At 40.9% G+C, this 19369-nt stretch overlaps 1 long non-coding RNA gene across 1 annotated transcript; it reads right to left on the bottom strand.

Moving 5' to 3' along the window:
- Window positions 1-462: 462 nt before the first annotated feature.
- Window positions 463-1270, bottom strand: LOC147404418 (uncharacterized). The gene is made up of 3 exons (XR_015177218.1): window positions 1064-1270; window positions 599-750; window positions 463-511 (listed from the first exon to the last, which is right to left on the bottom strand). It is a non-coding gene; the product is annotated as an uncharacterized LOC147404418 (long non-coding RNA).
- Window positions 1271-19369: the final 18099 nt, after the last annotated feature.

Here is a 19369-nt window from a genome sequence, read left to right on the forward strand (position 1 = left end):
TTGACGGCTCTGGACTATCAAATTATTGGAGAATGAGATTTAAAAAAAAAAAAATCCATAAAATATGGCCGTCAAATTTTGAGGTTTTACAAATAATAGCACAGTCCTCTAATTCACCAATCACAATAAATAAAATAATAAAAAAAAATAAAAAAAATCAAAAAATCAAAAAACAAAAGAAAAATCATAAAACAAGCTCCAAATTAAACTAAACATTTCAAAATTCATATTATATATTGAAATTCTATTACTAAACAAGCTCTAATAGAAATAATTGGGCACTAACAAATGAAATTGAGTCACATAATTGCTTCGAAATAAAACATAATCAGAAGAAAATTGTCGTGATGCCTTTCATCTCTTCTGGCTCTCTCTGCTTTATCGTATCCTCTTATTTTCCTCAAAGTATGGATTTCTTTTACATCGCCACCGTTTCCTAGATCAAATAATCTTTATTGGTTCGATTTCTATGATTTCACGATCCTCTGTAATAATACAGTCAGTATGAGCACTGAAAAAAAAAGCCAAAATACAACAACATTAAAATCTTTATTTGTATTATTTAAAAGAAGAAAAAAAAAAAGCAAGTCTAACATGCCTTCCATGATGATGTATATGATCAATGGCTGCATACACATCATCCACGATCTCAATTGTGCAAAGCCATCGAATTGTACTCATGATGAAATGAGTGTGCCTTCTCAAAATTTAACGAGGCACTCACTCTCGGCCCCCCATATAGAGTAATGCCTGTAATGGATAAAGTAACATGAGCTAGAAAAGTTTCACGCTTATCCTTTGATGGTTTGCCTCTACAAAATGTTAATAAAGAAAATATTAAAGCATCATCATCATCACCATCTTTATCATAACCCTATTTCATCATTTATTTCTATTTTGAGCAAAATGTATAACATGCATCCTATACAATGCTATCCCAGAACCAGACAAAACACAATATTTGGATCTGGGGCAAGTAAGTCTGCCACTTGGGCCATACTCACATCCAATATCCTCAAATCCAGGTAATCAAAAAAGAACTTTTTAATAAAGAAAGCCATACCTTCACTACGAAGACCTACAATGAGCTCATTAAGCCCACCAATCTTCACCAAATCTTTGTGTACACGAAGTGTTTCCTGACAATACCAAGGTGAACAATGCTGAGTGTTTTTATCTCACAAAAAGTAGAGAGTAATTACTAATAGCATATATTAGTCAGAAATAAAAAGCCAGATCTGCAATATGTAAAATCTTGTTCATCACAGTATCATCTAGCATGTCAATCAAAAGAAAGGATAAAGGAATTACCATTTCATTGCAGGCAACAAGATAGTCTATCTTTGCATAAAAAACAATGCGTTTGGCCATATCAAAATTAGTGGTTTACAAAAAAACATTGTCATAAATTTTGTCACTTATTGTCCCATGAACCATCTCCTATACATAAACTTTTTAGATGGTAAAATAATTTTAAAAAATGATAGAAAATCCACATAAGATGCAGAACCTACAAATTGCATCTTCTATTTTATTAATTTTAAAAGTTGAAACAAGAAATGAAGCACTTACCTACAAGGGTGATTGTAAGAAATCCCTATAACCAAACTGGCATGAGAATTGCAAATGTCAACAGAAAATAGTAGCACATGCCATGAAGTCAACAAATGAAAAGTACATATGCTTTCTGGTGGTAATAATCTTTAAAAGGTGGGGAAGGGAAGAGGAGGGGAGGGGGTAGCTTGGACAAATAACTCAGCTGAACACAATCATGAGGTTGTGTATGTTGATGTTTTGTTTATGCGTATTATGTATTACGTGTGATGCTTTGTTTAATATTTATTTTGCTTAGTTTTAAGTTTTAACTATTTTAATTTTACTATTGAAAATATAAGTATGAGAACCAAGAACCGATCCGATCCAAGGTTGATTTGAATTGGTTTGATTCTATAGGGTAATTGGACTGGTACGATTCCAAATTTGTAAAACCGATCATGTTTGGTTCGATTCCAATTTTGTCAAAATCCGAACCATGTGCACCCCTAAATTCTGGGGGGCAATAAATAAAATGAATCTGGTCCATTATCAATGTTAACCAATTAAGTCTCATGAAAGCCTAATCGTTTATTTTTATTTTTATTTTTGGTTTTATAGGCAGGATAAGGGGTTAGTGGTTAATGGAGTTGAAAATGGGCTCAACGGGATTTGAACCTGGGTCATGCGATCAACTCTCCTCTAGGTCTTTACCACTCAGCTAAGTGTCATCTTCCATGAAAGTGTCACCCTTAATCGTAGAGTTTGTGAAATAAATCTTGATGGAAAGTATTTTCAATGGAATTATTCCAACATTTCATGACTAAGAGCCTAGAATGCAAAGCAAGACAACAAGAAGCATGTTTCTCAATTAAATACGTGATATAATAGATTGATAAATATTGAGTTGACTCATGTCTCTCAAATGTAGTTTGAATTTTACAAGAAATTTCAAAATATGTACATGTCAATGGCAATTTCGGATCCAATAAGCAGTCAGAGTCCATAGGTTGTGAGTTCGATGTCTAGTATGAGCAATATTTTCTCGGGACCACCAATGAGGCTGCACCCTCACTTACCGAGTGTGTGTGATGTGCTGACGTTACACGTGCCCAAGGAAGGGACCCATATGCCTTTGCTCTGGCCCTGGCTCTCTTGATCCCCTTAGTTGGATGTAAGTTTGGACACCCCTGACATAAAAATAAAAATAAAAATATTTTTTTTTATCAAGATGTGGCCATGATGAAATACGATATAATTACTAGAGATTTGGCTAATTATATAAATGTAAGATTATAGATGAAAGCAAAGTTACAAAATTCAAATTGAAGAGCCTCAATACTGTATTAAAATTTCTACTAACATATCTGTGTAAAAGCAATTACAAGGTCAATTAGATCGACTAGGTGGAAGTTAGGGAGATTGAAATTGGACTAGATTCGATATACACATTATGATTTAAAATCAATAATAGGTGTGGAGCGAACATGAATGAATCCAGTTGTCCTTATTTCTTAAAGAGTGTTCCACATGACTTCTCTATTTCCTACTGATGTACTAATAGACAACTATTATTATGTATAATATTACTGGTACTATCTTCCGCTTTTCCTTGTAATATTAATAAGGAATATTTATTTATAAAAAAAAACATATTTTATTTATTATTTATCAAAAAAGTAATAATTTTTGTAAAATTTTCGAAAGGAACCTATTTCGACTATTGAGGGCCGAAAGTTATTTTTTTTTTTAATCAAAATTCGACAGTTTAAATGCCAAATGTTATTAATTTAAATTATTAAAATCTACCACTTATGCGGAATTTATAAAGGAAGTGGGTTTGTTTGATGGTTTCCAAAGAAAAGTCGGCACCTGACACATTTACGGTTGAAAGGCGAGTGCGATTTTGTTGATGCACACTGACCGCGCATTCCTATTGGAGGATTGCTTGAAATATTTTTGTAACAATCCCTCTATCTTAATTTTGTTTACAATCCATATACTCTTTATTAATTAAATTCAAATTCAAACACGTCATTTTCAATTGAAATAGCAAAACACTTGTCTTACTAACGTAATAAGATTTTAATCCTTACTAAGGGTCATTTTACTCATATGGATAACCAAATCACCAGTCCAACACTACCATTACCCTCTAAATTTCTTCGAAAGCTTCAGATCAAAAATATAAAATTCAAGAAATAATTTTTTTTTTTTTTTTTTTGAGTTTGATGTAAGATTTTGAAAATTACTGAACTTCCAAATAACTCCCAAACTTAAAATTGAACTACAATGGGTGAAAAATAACCTTTTTTTGGATTTATTTTTCCAAAGTTGATATACTTTTCTCCTCGACAATGTTGAAGCATTTGATCATGGATGCCACAAGATGAGCCCAATGTTAGTCGAAAATAGTAAAATATTTTAGAGAAGCATTTTTCCTACTAATTTAGTAAGATTTCAAATCTTACTAAGGATCATTGAGCTCAAATGGATTACCAAATTGGCAATCCAAAACTAAGGTTTTTTATCTTAAAAAAAATTTATGAAAAAAAAAAAACTATATTTTTTTGAATGAGAATGATTTTCTCAAAAATTTTAAATAAAAATAATAATAATGAATGAAAAATATTTTTCTAATTAACCTGCAAAAATAAAAGGTGGTGTTTTAACTTTTTACTATGAGAGATATTTTAAAAGAGGGGTTATTCACACCCCAACTTTTACTTATTACATCCCAATTACTTAAATTAATTATCACACCCCAATTAAAGATCAAAACAAATATTACTAAGGTTTATCTCAAATTACAATCTCATCATAATAAAATATTATAGCATTCATTCAAACAATTTCAGTAGCTTTTTACAATTAAAAAAGGTTCATAGAAAATCCTAAACCTAAAACAAAAGAATCTAAGAAAAAATAAATGTGAATTTCTATTGGCACCTCAACTTTTACTTATTCTCAACCATTCACCTATATTCCTTATTTATTATTAAGGTTTGCCTCTAATTACAATCTCAACAGAATAAAATATTATAGCACTCATTCAAACAATTTCAATTACAACTAAAAAAAAGGTTAATATAAAATCTTAAACCTAAAACAAAAGAATCTAAGAAAAAAAAAAGAATTTCTATTGGCACCCCAACTTGTACTTCTTTTCAACCATTCACCTGTTTTCTTTATTTATTATTAAGGTTTGCCTTTAGTTACAATCTCAACAAAATAAAATTTTATAGCACTCATTCAAACAATTTCAATAGTTTTTTACAATTAAAAAAAATGTTCATATAAATCTTAAACCTAAAACAAAAGAATCTAAGAAAAAAAAAGAATTTCTATTAACACCCCAAATTTTACTTATTCTCAACCATTCACCTATTTTCTTTATTTATTACTAAGATTTGCCTCAAATTACAATCTCAACATAATAAAATATTATAGCACTCATTCAAATAATTTTAGTAGTTTTTTACTATTAAAAAAATATTTATATAAAAATCTAAACCCAAAGCAAAAGAAAAGAAAAAAAAAGGAGAGAGTTTCTATTGGCACCTCAACTTTTACTTATTCTCAACCATTCAATTGTTTTCTTTATTTTTAATTGGGGTGTAATAAGCAAAAGTTGGGGTGGCAATAACATATATCTTAAAATATCTCTCATAGTAAAAAGTCGAAACACCTCCTTTTATTTTTGCAGGTAAATTAGAAAAAACATTTTTCATTCATTATTGTTTTTTTATTTTTTTCATTTTTTCATCTGAATTTTCAAGGAACATTTTCATTCAAAAAGCATAATTTGTTTTACATAAATTACTTTTTTGATTTTTTTTTAATAATAAAAAAACTTGGTATTGGATTCACAATTTGATAATTCATTTGAGCTTAATGACTTTTAGTAAGATTTCAAATTTTACTAAGTTAGAACGAAAAATGCTTCTCTAAAATACTTTATTGTATCCAAGTAATCTTGGGCTCACTTTGTACCATTTAAAAACATGATTGGATGCTTCAATATTATAATGGACAAAAGTATATGAATTTTGAAGATACAAATCTCAAAAAAATAATTATTTTTCACCGTTGTATTTCAATTTAAAGTTTGAGAGTTCTTTGAAAGTTTGGCAGTCATCAATTTTCAAAAACTTGGATCAAGTTAAAAAAAAGTTGTTTATTAATTTTTTTTTAAAAAAAAAAATCTTTATGGAACTTAAAAGGTTGTGGTAATGTTGGACTGGTGATGTAGTTACCCATACGAGTAAAACGACCCTTAAGTAAACATTAAAATCTTATTACATTAGTAAAATAAGTGTTTTGATATTTCAATTGAAAATGACGGTGTTATGATTTGTATTTAATTAATAAAGAGTATAGGATTGTAAATAAAATTAAGATGGTGTAACTCTTGTAAAAATATTTCAAGCAATCCTCCAATAGGATTGCACGGTCGCTATGCTGGTCAACAAAATCCCATTGGCAAAATGTGTGATGTACCAGTTCTTATCTAAATTGTATGGTTGAAACAATTGTTATCTACTGAGTACTGATTTCTTATGGATAGAAAGAGAAGAAGTTTGAAAATTTCTGATTTTCAAATTGAATGTAATAGAAAAAATATTACCTAAATAAAATGGTTGAGGCATGTACAATGCACTGTCTTAAAACGAAATTCGCCTTTACAACGGTATTACAGTCTGTAGGCGTTCCTTCTCCAAGATACAATAACCCATATTTCCAATAGGGTACTCTAAATTAGAAACGTAACTTTCAACTTGACGATATTGTGTGTTCTCACAAAGAATAATAATAAAGTGTACTGATAGTTAAAAATATGTAATATAAAAAAATAGATCAAGTGAGTTGAATTGACTAAACATTGGAAATAAATAAAGAGAAAGTGACTGTTTAGAATAAACATAATTTATTCTATTCTAATAAACACATTGTAGATCCAGATCCCAATCCCAATTGGAACTTTGGATTTTTCTCTTGGCCCCTTGTGTGCGCGCGTGAGTCTGCTTACTATTTCTATCCGCTTTAAAGTTATTAGAAGTATAACTATTTAAGAATTGCAAATCAATTATTCTCTTAGTCAAGATGTGAGACTAAAATTATTCAATGCAAAAACAAAACATCAACTAAACTAAAGCAATAAAATAAAAAGTAAAAAGCATAAAACATAAAGTAAACATGAAATTGAATTATCCTATGGTTAAAAGATTGTTATACCATATAGTTAAAACTATCGAATATTAAAGGGTTTTTCCAATTCAACCCTCTAAATTCCAACAATAGTTTGGTACATTACACGTTTTGGAAATTCTTATACGTTTATAACATAGTGGAGCTAAGATCCATTATCCTCATTGTAGCCTCATCACCCAATGACATCCACGTGGAGGAATAACTCTGAAATCACACCATCAATCAGCAGGCAAACAGTCAACCCAGGCACTTGTAAGCTGTGGGGGGAAATTCTTGAGCACGGACACGTGGCTCGATCAGGGGCCAAGATTAATGATTTGAGGACGTGGCTCGGTTATTAATCCCGACGAATGCATGTATTCGAAGCTCGGAACTGTGCCATCAGCTCGTAGGTCGGTATGACAGGTCTGACAGATAAGCCTGCAGTGCCAGTTCTAACCACCCACGTCATGTCAGACCAAACCTGACTTTCTCAGAAGCGATAGGGCAGTTGCAACAACTCCTGTAGCTGACATGTCAGGGAGTAGGCTAACTACCCCAAGTCACCTCAAGGGGTGGCACAGAAAACGATCAGGTTGAACGCCTATATAAGGGAGAAAACTACGAGTAAAAAAGGTTCGAATTCTTCTTCTCTAAAGCACATTACACTGATCAATTTGGCTAACTTGATCGTCGGAGTGGGCTGTTTTGCAGGTCCCCCCGAGCTTAAAGAGAAGGAAAGTGTAGTGCCATTTCGTGCATCTACAATTTGGCGCCGTCCGTGGGAAACTTACAAGGAGAAAAACGACCAATATGGGAAGAGCTAGAGGCGAAAATCGTGGAGAGCCATCAAATCCACTACCAGCAGACTCGCCCCCAAACGCGCCGGATCCAATGCTAGCAATGTACAACTTACTCACAGAGATGAGAGAGGAAATGCGCAGGGGGTTGGAGAAACAAAAAATGATGAGATAGTGAAAATAAGGAAGGAAAACGAAGAGCTCAGGCAAAGGTTAGGCGAGCGTGCGGAGACCGAGGAAGGCCCAGGGGCAGAGCAGAGTAGCGACCATCCTGTTCGAGCGGCAAGAACGGAGGTAGATTGGACTGAAGATTCAGCAGCAGTAAAAACGCAGCAGGGAAGCTCCGAAGTTAAAGAAACCATGACGAGGAAGGAAGTGGAGGAGATGCTCAAAAGGAGGGATGAGGAATTCGCGCGAGGAAAGGATCCCGCGCAAAAGGTACGGAACGCAATTCGGGAACTCAAAGGGACACCATTCTCGCAGGCGATAATGAAGTCAGAACCACCCAGGTCGTTCCACATGCCAAAGTTTGAAACTTATGACGGGACGCGAGATCCCATGGACCATATACTGCACTACAGAAGTCAAATGGTGCTGTACCAAAATGATGATCCGTTGCTCTGCAAGCTGTTTCCGTCAACCTTGAGGCTCGGGGCCATGATGTGGTTTCCAGGCCTTACCAGCCGGGTCCATTACGAACTTTTCCGAGCTGGAAGAAGCGTTCGTTGGGCAGTTCGTGCACCTGCGAAGGAAGAAGGTCGGAGTTAACACTCTATTTAACCTTCGACAGGAGCCCGGGGAGAGTATTAGGTCGTTCGTAACCCGTTTTCGAACGAGAGCCCTGGACGTAGAGGGCATGGACGAGGCCACAGCATGCGCGGCGTGCATCGCTGCGGTGATCCCGGGAACACGGTTGCATGAGTCCTTGATCAAGTCTGATCCTACTCGTCTAGAAGATTTGTATGCGAAGGTGGAAAAGTACATCCTGGTGGAAGAATCTGTGAAGGGCAGAAGAAGAAGCACCCAGACAGTGGCTAACAGCGAAGGAGGAGTAGACGCTTCAAAGGTACCGACCCCCCCGGAGTGGAAGGAAGTAAGAAAAGGCGGAGAGATTCGAACGAGCAGTCGTGGTGGAAAAGAGGCCGGGTGTATACCCCGCTCAACGAAAAACTATCCGTGATACTGAGGCGCATAAGGGGGGAGCCCGATTTCGTTCAGCCGCCACGGGGGTATAAGGGGAAACCCGGAAAACCATTCTGCGAGTATCATGAGGCTGAGGATCACCCTACTGAGGACTGCTACAGGCTGCGCCATATCATCCAGGATATGATCGATGCAGGGAAGCTCAAAGGTTATGTTTCCACGGGAGGAAGGAGAAGTGGGGAGACTACCGAGAGAGCTGAGCGAAAGCCCGAGCAAAGAAGGCCAGCTAAAGGAGGGCGTCGAGAGACGGAAGAGCGCAGGATAATTCATACCATCACAGGATTATTAGGGGCCGAAGTGCCGTCTAGGCGTGAGATTCGGGAGAAGGTAAAAAAGATCCGACATATGGTCGGGGTTAACAGTGTGGCGTCAGGAGTACGGGTAGTTGGAACGACAAACCACGGAGCAGATCCCCGGGCAATCGTATTCACAGAAAGTGACCTAAGGGGGACGGCGGGGCCCCATCAGGACGCGTTAGTAATCGCGCTTCCAGTGGGAAACGTCGAGCTCCGAAGAATACTCGTGGATTCGGGGAGCGCGGTGGACATTCTCTTCCTAAGCGCGGCTAAGAGAATGGGGGTTTCAGAAAGTTTGGAGCCAACGCCGACCCTCGTCTATGGGTTCAACGGCGCCGCTAGCAGCTCGGTAGGAGAAATCACACTCCCGATCTCAGCAGGGTCTAAAGTGGTAATGACAAGATTTGTGGTAATAGATGCAGACTCGGCTTATAACGCGATCTTGGGCCGGAGATGGATACACGAGATGAAAGCAGTCCCGTCAACCTATCATCAAGTTATTCGTTTCCCGGGTAAGGAAGGAATAATGGAAATCAGGGGAGATCAGGAGATGGCGCAGAGGTGTTTTCACCTGGCTTTGAAGCAGGACCGAGGCTCTGAGGCCGTCCCACCGAAGAAGAGAAAGGTAACTCCAACTGTTAATGAATCTTCGTAGCAATTACAGAAGCAGCCGCTGCCCGAGCAGCGAGTAACAGTTGAGGAAGTCGAAGCCGTGGATCTCGGGGGCGATGGAGGACAGATAGTTAGTGTTGGTACCACGATGTTGCAGGAGGAGAGGGCAGCAATACTCCAACTTCTGAGGGCAAACAAGGATGTATTTGCATGGTCATTGGAGGACATGCCGGGATAGACCCGTTGGTGGCGTGTCATAGATTAAATGTTGATGAAAGCTTCCGACCTATTAGGCAGAAGCCCCGGAGGCTGTCGCCGCGCCTCAGGCAGGGGGTGAATGAGGAAATCGAAAAGCTTTTAAAGGCCGGGTTTATCAGGGAGGTAGAGTACCCAGAATGGATAGCGAACATAGTAGCAGTGCCGAAGAAGGATGGAAGGGTGAGAGTGTGCATCGACTTCACGAACCTGAATAAGGCATGCCCAAAGGATAGCTTCCCGCTACCAAGGATTGATAGGTTGGTCGATGCCACGGCTGGACATGAGAGAATGTCGTTTATGGACGGATATTCGGGGTATAACCAGATCCCCTTAGCAGTGGAAGACCAGGAACGGACATCATTCATCACCGAGCAAGGGCTGTTCTGTTTTAAAGTTATGCCGTTCGGTCTGAGAAATGCCGGGGCAACCTACCAGAGACTCGTGACAAAAATGTTCGAAGGATTGATCGGGAAGACTGTGGAGTGTATATATCGACGATCTGTTGGTAAAAAGCAAGAGAGCGGGAGACCATCTGGCAGACCTCAAGCAAACATTTGATCGGCTGAGGAGTTTCAAAATGAAGTTGAATCCGAAGAAGTGTGTCTTCGCCGTTCTCCTCTGGGAAATTCCTCGGGCACATTATCACCAGGAGAGGTATCGAGGCAAACCCAGACCAGATCCGGGCGTTGGTAGAAATGCCGAGCCCCGCTAACCAAAAGCAGGTGCAGAAGTTGGCAGGGAGAATAGCTGCGCTAAACAGGTTTATCTCCAGGGTGTCCGATCGATGCCGCCCGCTCTTCGCGTTATTGCAGAAGGAGAAGAATTTTGCATGGAGTACGGAGTGCGAGGTAGCCTTTAGCGACCTAAAAGGTATTTGGGGCAGCCACCGATCCTTAGCTCTCCGGAAGATGGAGAGGAGCTGGGGATTTATCTGGCGACCAGTCCATCATCGGTAAGCTCAGTCTCTTTAAAGTTGAAATGGGACGGGAATATCCTATTTATTATGTCAGCAAGACATTGGGCATATCGGAGGTTAAGTACACCAGGACGGAGAAGGTGGGATTGTCGCTCGTTTACTCGGCACAAGCTCAGGCCCTACTTCCTTTCCCACCGCATACGGGTTGTGACGGACACCCCGCTGAAAGAGATGATGCACAGATCCGAAAAGTCAAGGAGGATGGCGAGGTGGGCTGTAATCCTCGGAGAGTACGACTTACAGTTTGAATCCCGGACAGCGATAAAAGGGCAGGTGTTGGCAGATTTCCTTGCGGACTTCCCGGTTGAGGATCCGAACTGGGAAGAGTTGGAGAACGAGGATGAAGGGACGGAAGAAGTAGAGCTGTGGGACAAGCAGGCAGGATGGAGAATTTTTGTCGATGGGTCATCGAACTACTCGGGCTCGGGGGTTGGAATAGTAATCGTAACACCGAGCAACGATAGACTGGAAAAGGTAATTAAACTTGGGTACGGGGCATCAAATAATGAAGCTGAGTACGAGGCAGTTATCCACGGGCTGAGAATGGCGAGCGAGTTAAAAATCGGCCGGGTAAAGCTATGCACCGACTCCCAACTTATAGCCAACCAATGCAACGGGAAATTTGAAGCAAAGGATGAACGCATGGCGAGATACCTGATCTCAGTTAAACGAGAAATTGAGAAGTTCGACCAAGTGGAAATATGCCAGATTCCCAGGGATGAGAACAGGCATGCAGATTCGTTGGCTTACATTGCCTCAATGCTAGGGGAGACGGAGGGACGGTCTTTACCTGTGGAATACCTGCCTAAAGCAAGTATCGAATATGGAAAGGGAGTGCTCACAGGTCGATAGAACGTCGGGATGGATAGAAGAATTTACTCAGTATCTGCGTTCAAAGGTGCTGCCAGAAGACAGAGGGGAGGCCAGAAAGTTACTTCGGCAGGTCAGCAAGTACACTCTCGTTGGGGAGGAGTTGTATAGAATGTCCTTCGGGGGGCCACTTCTTAAGTGCCTTACTAAGGAAGAGTCCGAGCTCATAATGGCGGAAATCCACGAGGGAATCTGTGGCAATCATTCGGGAGGACGGTCGCTCGCCAACAAGGTTATCACCCAGGGCTACTTCTGGCCAAGGATGCAGGAAGACTGTAAGAGGTATGTAAAGACCTGTGATCAATGCCAAAAACATGCCCCCATGCATCTGCAGCCAGCCAGTGAACTCCACCCTATGAAATCACCCTGGCCGTTCTCAATATGGGGAATGGACATCGTGGGACCTCTGCCTCGGGGAAAGGGGGGCAAGCTATTCATCCTGGTGGCCACGGACTATTTTACTAAATGGGTGGAAGCTGTTCCCCTTACACGGATCCGGGAGGAAGAAGTTATCAAATTCACGTGGGAGCACATCATAACGCGGTTCGGGATCCCTTATGCACTGATCTCGGACAATGGAACTCAGTTCAAGGGCAACCGCGTGCAATCGTACTTCAAGGAATACGGAATCCGTTCTCTGCAATCATCGCCAAGATATCCACAGGGAAATGGCCAAGCTGAAGCATCAAACAAGACAATCCTCGCAAACTTGAAAAAGAAGCTGGAGGAACACAAGGGAAGGTGGGTAGACGAGCTACATAGTGTCTTATGGGCATACCGGACCACGGCAAGAAGGGCGACAGGTTTCACTCCGTTCGCACTAGCCTATGGAACAGAAGCTGTCATTCCCACCGAGATACAGATTCCTACAACAAGGACGCTGGTGGCCGAGACAGAATTCAACGACGAAATGGTGGCTCGGAATTTGGACTGGTTGGATGAGACGCGGGAAAGGGTCATAGAGAGGTTGGCACGGTACCAACAGGTGTTGAAGAGATCTTATGACCGGAAGGTACGTTGCAGGGAGTTCAAAGTCGGGGATATGGTGTTACGAAAGGTATTTTCTAATACCAAGGAAATTAATAGTGGGAAGCTCGGCTGCAACTGGGAAGGACCGTATATTGTGCGAAAAGTCGGGGAAAATGGCGCTTACTACTTGGAGACTCCGACCGGTGATGAAATTCAATCACCATGGAATGTATTCAATTTAAAGAAATACTATCAATAAAGTCATCTTTGCTCAACAGCCCTGCTATCTAAGGAAAAGCCTCGGCCCCTCCATAGGAGCCGAGCCCAACGAGGGGTTGGTTTGGAGGAAAAGCCTTGGTCCCACCACGGGGACCAAGCCCAACTGGGGAGTTGGTCTAAGGAAAAGCCTCGGCCCCTCCATAGGAGCCGAGCCCAACCGAGGGGTTGGTTTGGAGGAAAAGCCTTGGTCCCACCACGGGGACCAAGCCCAACTGGGGAGTTGGTCTAAGGAAAAGCCTCGGCCCCTCCATAGGAGCCGAGCCCAACTGAGGGGGGGGGAGGGGGGGGGGGGGTTGAGGTGTTCGGAGGAAAGCCTTGGTCCCACCACGGGGACCAAGCCCAACTGGGGAGTTGGTCTAAGGAAAAGCCTCGGCCCCTCCATAGGAGCCGAGCCCAACCGAGGGGTTGGTTTGGAGGAAAAGCCTTGGTCCCACCACGGGGACCAAGCCCAACTGGGGAGTTGGTCTAAGGAAAAGCCTCGGCCCCTCCATAGGAGCCGAGCCCAACTGAGAGTTGGTTTGAAGGGAAAGCCTTGGTCCCACCATGGGGACCAAGCCCAACTGAGGAGTTGGTAAGGAATCTAATTGGAGCCAAAATCCTAGAACTCGCTGGCATCAAGCCCTTGCTAGAAGATACGATAAGAAAGGACCTCTGTCTTGGGCAGATGATAAGCCCAAGGGGCTAGGTGTATCAATTTTGTCATTGTTTCTTAAGCAATAAACCTCAACGTGACAAGCAGAAAAGAGAAAGCAAAAAGGGAGGTACAAGAGTCGATAAAAAAATATATATTCATATATTTCCATTTGAATTACATATAAAGTTACAAAATTGTGCAACAAAAAAAAAGAGAGAGGACGAACGACAAGCTAGTATCTACTTCGGGCGCGACTTCGGCTTCATCGGGGGCTTGACTCTCGGCAGGAGCGGTCGAATGGTCGGTGGGAAGGTCGGGACCACGGCAGCTACCACTTCTGGGATCACCTCCGGCTTCTTTGCTGCCGCCTCGGTTCTCCTCAGTTTGGCCTTCAGTTTGTTGTAGGCCGCTTCCCAGGCCTCCTCCGAGGAGTCAAGCTGGGCCTGGAGGGAGTTGAGCTGGTCTTGAAGAGCTCTCTCTTGCTCCGCCTCCCTCGCTTTGACTAGCTCCTCAAGTGATGAAATCTTCCCCTCTGCCAAAGCCAGGCGGTCCTTATTTTGCTCCAGCTCGGATAGTGCGCTATCCAAGCTTCGTTGGAGCTTTGGGAACTGGCCGCAGCCATCCCTCTCAGCCTGGAGCTGAGCTACGCGGCCCTCCGCCGCCTTGAGGTCTTGCGCGGAGTGTCGCTAGCCTCGACAAGTTTGGCCATGGCATGTTGGGCCTAGTAGGAAGGAAAGGAGGAGCGTTAGAGACGTACGAACACAGAAAGATAATATCAAGATAAAGTAGAGGCTTACCAAAGCCAAAGCTCGGAACGCTTCGTTGCAGAATTTTGCCGAGTCGCCGACAAAACTGCGGCGTACTTTTTCAACATCCCGCGGAAGCGCGGACGCGTCAAAAATAGCCCTAGCTACGGCCGGGTCGGATAAGGCCGAGTCCCTATCCGACACCGGCCTTCCCCTGACTGATGGATGTACCATCCAGGGGGTAGGAAGAGGCTGATCCCCTTTCGGGCCGATCCAGCCGAGGACGTGTGCGACGGCTCGGCTGGATGGCCTGCTTCTCGGCGGTGGGAGGAGGAGGAAGTCGCAGCACCGGCGCTGGCGCTGAGGACCTAGAAGGATGGGCCCCCTCCTCAGCCTCTTGAGGAGAGGCCGGTGCTTCTTCTTCTTCTTCTTCCTCGAAAGCAAAACCACCCACCTCGGGGCCTCGGTCGGTAGGGTGGGCGCCACTTCCGCAACATCATCCTCGGAATCGGATCCCAGGACTGGTGGAGGACGCTTGGACTGAAGAGCCATGGACGAAGGGCGGAGTGGTGTTGGTAGAAGCTCGGCAACGTAGCTGAAAAGGTCGGGGTTTGATAACAAGTGCGTTATCACCACCGATTCCCCAGGAAACTTGTCCTTGCTAGGACCTGCAGACATAGCGAAGAAGTTAGTTCAGGAGCCTAATAAATACAGACTATAAAAAGCAGGATAATGGGAACAGAACGAGACTCACCATGAGGATTGAAGGAATGGTGCGTCAAGGGAGGGAGCTCGTCCCCGGGAGTGCTCTCCCACTGCCCGGACAGCTTAATGGGGAATAGAAAACCATTCCTTATCCGAGTCGGGAAGCTCGATCAAGGACGGCTTCCCTCCTCTTGGAAAGGTAGAAGAAGCCCGGCCTACTCGGGCATTTTTTAAGGCAAACTGGGCCCTAATGTCCGCTAGGCCGAGTTGCAGACCTTCATCCAGCCTCTCATTCATTAGCTCGAAGGCATGAATGAGGCGGAAGAAGTTCCCGCTCATCTGGCCTGGAGCCCTCCTAAAGAAGTTCAGGACCTCTCGAGTTAACCTACTAAGGGGAACTCGGAGGCCAGCCTTCAACTGCCCCCAGTATACCACCAAGGTGTCCTGGGGGCATTCGCGCTGGACAGAAGTCTCGTCCACATAGGACAGACTCACGCCGCTAGGGATACGAAAGTATCCCGGACGGTGTCCAGTGGAGGGCGAGCAGGGGAATAGGTTTTCCCCTTGGCCATTTAGAAGAGAGAAGGAGAAGGGCAGAGGAGAGAGGAGGGGCCTTGACCGGGTTACCTCTACGCTGCGTCTTTCTGAGAGGAAGGTTAGTAACTCCTGTTCTCTAGACAGCGATCGGTGGAATGGCACGGCGAGGGCGCGGCGGAGGCACTGGACAGGGAGCGCGCGAGGGGGCAAACGGACAGAGTAACAGCAGGAAGAGTGAAAGTGAAAATGAAATAAGAGAAAATGGGATATTTATAGACAAGGAAGGCCTCGAGATGCGCGTTTAGGATCAACGGACAGGGTTTTCCCAGGTCAATAATGAGGCATTAAATGCTGAGAAACCCAATACGACCGTTCGCCCCACTGCACGCGAATCGAGCCATTCCCCGGGCGCCACGTGTACACCACGCAATAATTGCGCCGTTTAAACCAACAGACAGGGCGCGAACTGCGATAAGAGCCCAACCGACCGCCGCCCTCGAGAAGTGAGAACGATCTCTTTATTCGCCATAAAGATATCATTAATCTTAGCTGAGACCCAATGAGAGGCATCCACGTGTCAATTTTTGTTATTAATATTCCCGAGTACCCGATCATTCTGACCGAGCCCTCGGGAGGGGGTATTGTGGGGGGAAATTCTTGAGCACGGACACGTGGCTCGATCAGGGGCCAAGATTAATGATTTGAGGTCGTGGCTCGGTCTATTAATCCCGACGAATGCATGTATTCGAAGCTCGGAACTATGCCATCAGCTCGTAGGTCGGTATGACAGGTCTGACAGGTAAGCCTGCAATGCCAGTTCTAACCACCCACGTCATGTCAGACCAAACCTGACTTTCTCAGAAGCGATAGGGCAGTTGCAACAACTCCTGCAGCTGACATGTCAGGGAGTAGGCTAACTACCCCAAGTCACCTCAAGGGGTGGCACAGAAAACGATCAGGTTGAACGCCTATATAAGGGAGAAAACTACGAGTAAAAAAGGTTCGAATTCTTCTTCTCTAAAGCACATTACACTGATCAATTTGGCTAACTTGATCGTCGGAGTGGGCTGTTTTGCAGGTCCCCCTGAGCTTAAAGAGAAGGAAAGTGTAGTGCCATTTCGTGCATCTACATAAGCTACTAGATTAGTCTTGATCTGATTGACGGTTTTTGATCAATGGGGTTGATTTTGGGTATGGTATCAAAGGTTGATGAACTTTAGTCCTACCAAATCACATTCTCTCAGTTATTAGGCTTACATACATTTTGGATAAGCTTGGTCGGTGTGAAATGCGTGGAAAAGTAAAAAAGGAATTTTTTTTTGGTACATGGCAGAGTGACCACGCGTCCAGATGTAATCAGTACTTGTGATCAATATCGACAGCCACGTGTTCGCACAGTAACCCATTCCTAAGACCCAAATTTCATATCACTTTTCTTGAGTCGACAGCCTTTTAACCGTAAATGTGGCATGTGCCGACTTTTCATTTATAAATTATATTCCGCATAAGTTGTAGATTTTAATAATTTAAATTAAAAAAATTCGATACTTAAACTGTCGATTTTGATTAAAAAAATAAAAAGAAAATTTTTCTATAGTTTCAATGACAAAACTTTTTCTAAAATTTTTTCTTGACCCTTGAAGAGTCGAAATAGATTTTTTTTTGATAATTTTACAAAAATTATTACTTTTTGATAAATAATATTTAAAATAAATAAATTTTTTATTTATATAATTACCCCTATTAATACTAGTAAGCCGTGTTGCATTTCTTCACATACTTTGGATATAAAAGACAATTTCCCAATCAGATTGGTAGTTTTTAGAGTGCGATTTTGTTGACGTGCATATTGTTGACGCATAGTGACTGTACAATCGTATTCTATTGGAAGATTGCTTGGAATATTTTTGTAGCAGTCCCTCCATCTTAATTTTGTTTACAATCTTTATTCTCTTTATTAATTAAATACAAATCCAAATACCATCATTCAATTGAAATAACAAAATACTTGTCTTACTAACATAATAAGATTTTAATCCTTACTAAGGGTTATTTTACTCATATGGATAATCAGATCACCAGTCTAAGTTTTTAAAAATTTCCAAACTTTCAAATAACTCCCAAACTTAAAATTGAAATACAATGGTGAAATTTATTATTATTATTTTTTTTTTGGGATTTATTTTTTCAAAGTTTATATTCTTGTTATCGTCGACAATGTTGAAGCATCCGATCATATTTTTGGATGCCACAAGGTGAGTCCAAAATTAGTCGAAAACAATAAAATATTTTAGAGAAGTATTTTTCCTGCTAACTTAGAAAGATTTGAAATCTTACTAAGGATCATTGAGCTCAAATGAATTATTAAATTGGCAATCCAACATTAAGTTTTCAAATCTTGAAAAAAAAAAATTATGAAAAGAATTATGTTTTTTTTAATGAAAATGATTTTCTATTGGCACCCCAACTTTTACTTATTCTCAACCATTTACCTATTTTCTTTATTTATTAGTAAGGTTCATATAAACTCCTAAACCCAAAACAAACAAATCTAAGCAAAAAAATAAAATAAAAATGAGAGAGTTCTATAGGCACCCCAACTTTTACTTATTTTCAATCATTCAATTGTTTTCTTTATTTTTAATTAGGGTGTAATAAGTAAAAGTTGGGGTGCCAAGAACGCTTATCTTAAAATATCTCTCATAGTAAAATGTCTAAACACATATTTTTACTAATTTTGCAAGTTAATTAGAAAAAATATTTTTTATTCATTATTGTTTTTTTTTTTTCATTTTTTTATTTGAATTTTTCAAGGAAATCATTTTCATTCAAAAAAACATAATTTTTTTTTCATAAATTACTTTTTTGATTTCTTTTTCATGATCGAAAACCTTGGTATTAGGTTGCCAATTTGGTAATTCATTTGAGTTCAACGACTTTTAGTAAGATTTCAAATTTTACTAAGTTAGTAGAAAAAGTGCTTCTCTAAAATATTTTATCGTATCCAAGTAACCTTGGGCTCACTTGTGGCATCCAAAAACATGATTGAATGCTTAATATTGTAATAGACAAAAGTATATGAACTTTGAAAACATAAATCTCAAAAAAATAAAAAATAAAAAATATTTTTCACTGTTGTATTTCATTTTTAAATTTGGAAGTTAGTTGAAAGTTTGATAGCCATCAATTTTCAAAAACTTGGATCAATCTCAAAAAAATTATTTCTTGAATTTTTTTTTTGATTTGTATTTTATTTTATTTATTTTTATGAAAATTAGAGGACTGTGATAGTGTTGGACTAATGATGTGGTTATCCATATGAGTAAAATGACTCTTAGTAAAGATTAAAATATTTCTTACATTTGTAAGATTAGTATTTTGTTATTTCAATTAAAAATGACGGTGCTTGAATTTGTATTTAATTAATAAAGATTACAAAGATTGTAAAAGAAAAATTAAGACGTATAGGCAGTGCCGCGGTCACTACGCGTGAACAATGTGTGCATCAATAAAGTCGCACTAGTAGCATTGAAGTTCATCTAATCCACTAACGCCTTGCCTTTGTCTCTTTGTGTGGAAACTGTCTTCCCTTACTTCTTTGTCTATCTCACGTCTATACTGCCTTCCACGTAGCTGCTAAGGTCAAGTGGCCACCGAACTTGTACTCCTTTTCTGAGATAAAGGTTGTTTCCGCGTAGCTGCTATGATCAAGTGGCCACAGATCGACCTTATACTGTTGTCGGTAGGGGTGCAACTCGGTT

Source organism: Akebia trifoliata, chromosome 4 (assembly GCF_017979445.1).
Source record: "Akebia trifoliata isolate Shusen 1 chromosome 4, ASM1797944v1, whole genome shotgun sequence".
In the NCBI taxonomy this organism is placed as follows: Eukaryota; Viridiplantae; Streptophyta; class Magnoliopsida; order Ranunculales; family Lardizabalaceae; genus Akebia; species Akebia trifoliata.